Raw genomic sequence first — 6,252 nt, 5'->3', positions numbered from 1 at the left:
AGTTTGCGCATTCTCCCTGTGCTTGGTGGGTTTCCTCTGGGTACTTCGGTTTCCACAGTCCAAAGACATGCAGATATAGTAACTGGCGTTCCCAAGTTCCCATGCATGTGTGTGTGTGTGTTTGTGTGTTCTCTGCAATTGATTGGCAACCTGTCCAGGGTGTACCATGCCTCTTGCCCAAAAACTACTAGGATAGAGTCCAGGCCTCCTGTGAGCCTGTACAGGATAAACGGTATAAATAACAACAGATAGACAATAAATGAATGAATAAATGAATAATTGGGCAGGTAATAAATATTAGGCTGATTTTAGTAAAGGATGGCAATTGTGTGTATGTAGTTAAATGCATTTATGCATATTTTTCAGTGGGTTTTCAGTGCTGCTTAGTATTTTTACTATCATCAGGCAACCCTGCTCATGTGTGACCGCACATACAAATGCTAGCTAATGTTGTTTTTAGACCAATTTATTGTGTAGGGCATTGAGGGTAAGCCTACGTTCTCCAATAGAGCACTAGCGCAGTTTATTTCCTTGTGCAATATTGCGAATATAATTACTACAGAAAATTGCTCTGAGTGCAGTTCTACATTGAAGACAAGAGAAAATTGATTGCCCCAGACTGACAGTAGGCGGAACTTCTTTCAAATAGAATCATCAACTGTGTAACTGCGGTCTGGATTCAGACCCAGCAGCTCTATTTAAAAAAAAACATGAACCAGCTGGCATTCTGTAGTAGATCCTCTGGTGTTGCTTATCTAATCACATTACTGTATGGGAATTATTTAGTTGAAGGCAGCTCATTAGGCCACAGACTTACTGTAAGCCAAAAAAAACTTTCATTTGAGGAGAAACATCCATGATGAAATCGGCGTGTACAGAGAAATATAAGCTAGACATTTAAGATAGATAGATAGATAGATAGATAGATAGATAGATAGATAGATAGATAGATAGATAGATCGATCCCGAAAGAAATTTTAGGGGGGTTCCATATCTATAGGATAGACTATTAAAAACTTATGAAAGAGAAAAAAAGTAAAAACAAGCAATAGCAGCCAAAAGAAGTGTAGAAAGAAAAGACACACAGGTGGAGCCACTTGCATCGGCACCCAGAAGCACTATAAGATAATATTTAATATAACAGTATAACCCAATATTCGCTTTGTTCCTTGCTTAAAATATAGTGTTTTAATATGTATATCCTGGTTTCCTGTAGGAATTGTAGCTTTGTGCTTAGATGAGTTTTGGTTTATCCTTTTTAAATCCGAACCTAAATTTAAAGAGGGTGCCATAATTTAATGGGAAAAATGTTTTTACGAAGTTTAGTCCATAATCTGTTATTTTTGAAGATTATTATGAGGATGATTATGAACCTGTTTTTACAAAAAGTCTTAGCGAGTAATGTGTTTGTTTCAGTTTACATTTTTTCCATTTACTTTTTTTTTTTGGTAAGCAGTTTTAGACACCATGAGTATAAAAGCTAACTATAGATAACTGGTGTATGACTTTCTTCAAGCTGGGCAGGGAGACATTAGAGCAGTTACATGGAAAACTCAAACTTTCGTCATGTATTAAATAGGATGGTGGCAGAAGTTCTTGACAGGAATTTTCAGAGAATCAGTTAAACTTAGACATTCATGAGTTAACATAACACATCAAAAAGCTCAGCAATGGAGCTTTAAAATACACCATGGGCTTTTGATATTGAGGCTGTTGTTCCTCTCATGAACCTGATCAGCCTTCAGATACTTCACTTACAAGATGTTTTTTGTTTTTCGCACCATTTTGTAAAATGGTTGTGTATGTTGTGTACTCGAACCAGCCCTTGTGGTACAGACAATTATACCACACTTAAGATTAAGATTATAGATCACTACTGTGTTTTTCATTCTGATGATTGATCTAAACGTTACCTGAAGTTATTGATCTGGTTGTACTGCGCTGCTGCCACATGTGAGGTTATTCGCTGGTTAGATAATTGCATATGTCCCAATAAAGTGGCTGGTGAATGCCTACTGAAAGATTTCTAAAGCTATACAAAAGAACTAAAGCTACCACTACTTCTTCTGCTTCATTAGGGCATTTTAAGTTCAAGCTAATTAGGCTATTGAAAATAAGCTATTGGAAATATTATTTAACAAACACAAGTGAAAAATTCTGTTATGGACCAACTCAGCTTTCTCTAAAATATCAGTTAATATTAAAAGGCCTTTTGAACTTTATAAATGAATAAATTAACTTTATTCTTTCTAAACCAGTTAAATAATAAATCTGTGTATAATTTCAGGGTTGATATAAAAGCCATATGGAAAAAAAATGAAGTAATTTTTCAGGATGTTTTTTCATTGTGAATCTTTTGAGCTAGTGTAAAGTAATACCCTGTGTGTAGTTCCTTATAATGAGGCACTGGTGAAAGCATGTTAAAGGTGACTGCACTGTACTTCACTAGCGTGTTAATGAGTGAAGTTGTGATGTTAATAAAGTAAAAAAAAATAAAGGCATACTTAGTCAATTATAGTAAAAACTTTAAATGAACTGTCTGTGAGATGGTAATAGGCAACACTGGTGTGTTTTGATGACAATAATATTATACTTTAGATATATTCTCAGCTGTTGAATGCAAATTTCCTATATTGGGCTTTTGACAACTTAACAAGTTCAGCTTTAATGAAACTGTTTCAGCTTCTGTGTTCATGTGGGTGGGGCAGGGGGGGCTTCCCATACTGATTAAAATATCAAAAACACAACAGCTGATTACTGACATCTGCAATGTGTTACACAACAGCCTTCCCATGAAATGACCAATCTTGGTAAGGTGGCTAATATTTACTGGGAAGTGCTTGTGTAACCCTTTGTCCCATCAGGCGTCTAAGAGTCTGACTTTGTGTCTGTACGAATCATCTGACTACAGTGGTGCAGACAAGAGATAAGTCTATCTAACAGTTCCTGGTATGGCTGCCCATAGACGCCCTCTCATCTCCAGCTCTGTATGAGAAGCTTGGCTATAATTTACGGAGCTGAGCTTCACACATGTCATGTAAACAAGAACAAACTCATGTGCATCCTTTATCTGTGTACCCAAATGGTTCAGCTTTTTCTGATGACCAATCTTGGTTAATTGACGGAAAGCAGACTCCTTCTGTACCCCAGTGGGTGTGAAACACACCATCTACTTACTGCTACAGAATTAGCAGGCATAATTCAATTGCCCTGTGCATAATCATTTTTTTTTCTAAATTCAGTACATTGTGTAATTGATTCCTTTAAGGGGAAGCAAAAAGCTTAAAGCTACAACTTAAAGTATCAGATACCATCTTACTGTCACAGTCAAATTCCAGTAACAGTTAATACTGTATACTGTAGGTGATAAGCAGAGCTGCACAATGAATTGCATAGAAATCGAAATCACAATATGAACCCATGCATGTAATACATGCACAGTCAGTAATTAATGTGGCGTTTTGCCTGAGGTATACTGAACATGGCCTGTGGACACAGAGACTCGTGCTAAAACTGACAAATGGTGGACACGCACTTGATTTAACAATGAGATTTGTATTAAATATAAAAAATAAAATTAAAATACACTAGCCCAGTCTGAACTGAAGATCAGTATTTCATTGAAAAATTGTCTTAGGCCTAATATATGCACTTTGCCATACTTCATCAGCCAGTTAGCTTTTGTTAGCCGTTTTATTCAAAGTGTTACAGACAGAATGCTTTTAGATCTTTATCTAAGCCCATCTGAATGCATACAGGCCAGTACATACTACACATATTGACCCATTTAAAGAAAAATCAAGAAAAGAAGAAAGAAGAAGGAAACAAACAGCACCCCAGTATAATGATCACGCTTTGATCACTTGAAATTCTAGTCTGTGCATGGAGTAAATAAATAAATAGGTAGTTTTCGAAATGGTATTGAAGGAAAGCCTTCTTAACTATAGAAGTCTACTGGTGACAGATCAGCTCCTGACTCTTTATTCCCGACCCTGACTCTTCTCAGACCTGGCAGGCCCAATCAGACCTTGACTTATGCTAGGAGTTTCCTTCGCTTGAAAAATACTTGCTGTTGCAAATACGACCCCACATGGATAGTCTTAAAATTGCTGTGAGATTGCTGTGGATGGTAAAACATGGATACCCTAAAGATTGTTGTGGATGCTTTTATATGGTTAGCATAAAGATTGCACTAAATATAAAGAGGTTATGTTATGGTCTGCAGTGGTAAGGACATACCAAAAGTGAAATAGCAAAAGTTGCTTGTGGTTAACGAGAAGTCCTTACATAACCCTACCTCCCAACAGGTGTCCAAGAGTCTCACTTCACTCTTATGTGTCTGCCAGAGTCATCAGACTGCAGAGGTGTAGATAAGAGAAGTCTATCTAGCACTTCCTAGTATGGATGCCCATAGGCGTCAAACAAACAAAACAAAACAAAAAGTCCAGTTAACAAAACCTCTCCAGCTCTAAACGAGAAGCTTGGCTGCGATTTTATAAAGTGAGCTTCACGCAGTCATGTAAACAAGGACAGTTGACAATGGGACTAAGCAAATTAAGCACAGACGTCATTACACACGTTCTCACATGACTCTATTTTCTGTCTGACCAAATGGTTCAGCTTTCCTTCAGGTTGAAGAAGGTTCTACAGCATTTGTCTTTAGTGAGCTTTTTTATTCATGCAGTCTGTAAGGCTGTTAACAAAAACATACTGTATATGGAAAGAATATAAATAGATTGAAAGACATTACTGACTAATGCTGAGGTTAAAGCCAGGGTCATAATTATTCTCAGAAATTACAGATATGTTATTTAAGCTTTCTTAAAAATATATTATAAAATATACAATTATTGGCATTTTTGAGTTACAGCATCCTGTTTGATTTGGGGATCAGATTAAGAGTGTATACTACCTATATTGTATAATAGGGCAGAATGTACGTATTTTTGTTTCCCCCCTCATTTCCTTAATTGTCATTTCGATAGAGGCTGTCAAGGGCCCCATGGTGCTCAGGTGACAGTCGGGGACAGAAAGGCAACCCTCTGTTTAAGCGTTAATGGGAAGTCACCAGCTGTCCTCGCAGGTAGATCCAGAGCCCTGCTTCCAGCCATCTGTCCATCCACCATTACTGACTGAGGACGACTGAGAAAAGAGACTTGAAAGGAAAAGAAGGCAGGTTTAGAAAAAATAGATAAAGAGTGATAGAACTACAGTCTCAAATATGAATCAACAAAGAGAGCAAGAGCGAAGGAAAGAGAACGAGAAGGACTTTGATGGCACCAGTATGTGACAGTATACCCCAGCTGTCACTGGCACCCCTAAGGACGACCACCCACCCCCTGGATATCTTTCCCGCACACAATCTTTTCCACCCTTAGTCATGTGACTGTTCTCATCAGTGCGGTTTAGCACAATCAGCTAATCAGCTCTGTATGTTAAATTTCACACTGAAGCATCACTGACGTAATTCTATGCTGAATTAGTAGCTAAATTCTGAAAAATGCTAATCAAATTAGTAAAAGTCAGCAAATCTATAGAATTTGTTTTACTAAGGATCAAAGATGAAGTTCTGAGATTTTATAAAAATGTAATATGTGTTTAAGATAGCATTTAGGTTTTTGTATAACACTGCCATTGCATTGAACATTATAAATACTAGTGTAAAAATTTGAGTCAGGTCTACTGGTAAGAAGCACCAGATCTTTTAATGCTTGCAACATGGGGGTAACTTCACTGTGATGCAGGCGAAAACATCAATCTCTCAGGTTGATGTTCTGTTCTCATGGATCGGAATATTGGGTAGCTTTCTACTGATTGGGCTGGAAGGAGGCATGTTGGCATAGTGATTAGAACTGTGGCCTCACATCTACAGGTTCAGAGTTCGATTCCCTTCTCAGGTCTGTGTGTGTGTGGAGTTTGAATGTTCTCTCTGTGCTTGGTGGGTTTCCTCTGGGTACTTTGGTTTTCACAGTCTGAAAACATGCAGATTAGGTAACTGGTGTGCCCATAGGTTGCAATTGATTGGCACACTGTCCAAAGTGTACCACAGCTCATGCTCAAAGTCTCCTAGGGTAGGCTCCAGGCCTCCTGTGACCCAGTAGGCCGATAAGCTGATTAGAAGATGAATGAATGAATGATTGGGCCGGTAATAAATATTAGGCTAATTTTAGTAAAATATTGCAATTGTGTGTAAGCTGTTACATGCATTTATACATACATATTTATTTTGTAGTTAAATTTTAATTAGAATGG

Source organism: Clarias gariepinus, chromosome 4, assembly GCF_024256425.1.
Source record: "Clarias gariepinus isolate MV-2021 ecotype Netherlands chromosome 4, CGAR_prim_01v2, whole genome shotgun sequence".
Taxonomy (NCBI): domain Eukaryota; kingdom Metazoa; phylum Chordata; class Actinopteri; order Siluriformes; family Clariidae; genus Clarias; species Clarias gariepinus.
Note: the sequence above shows the minus strand (reverse complement) of the source record.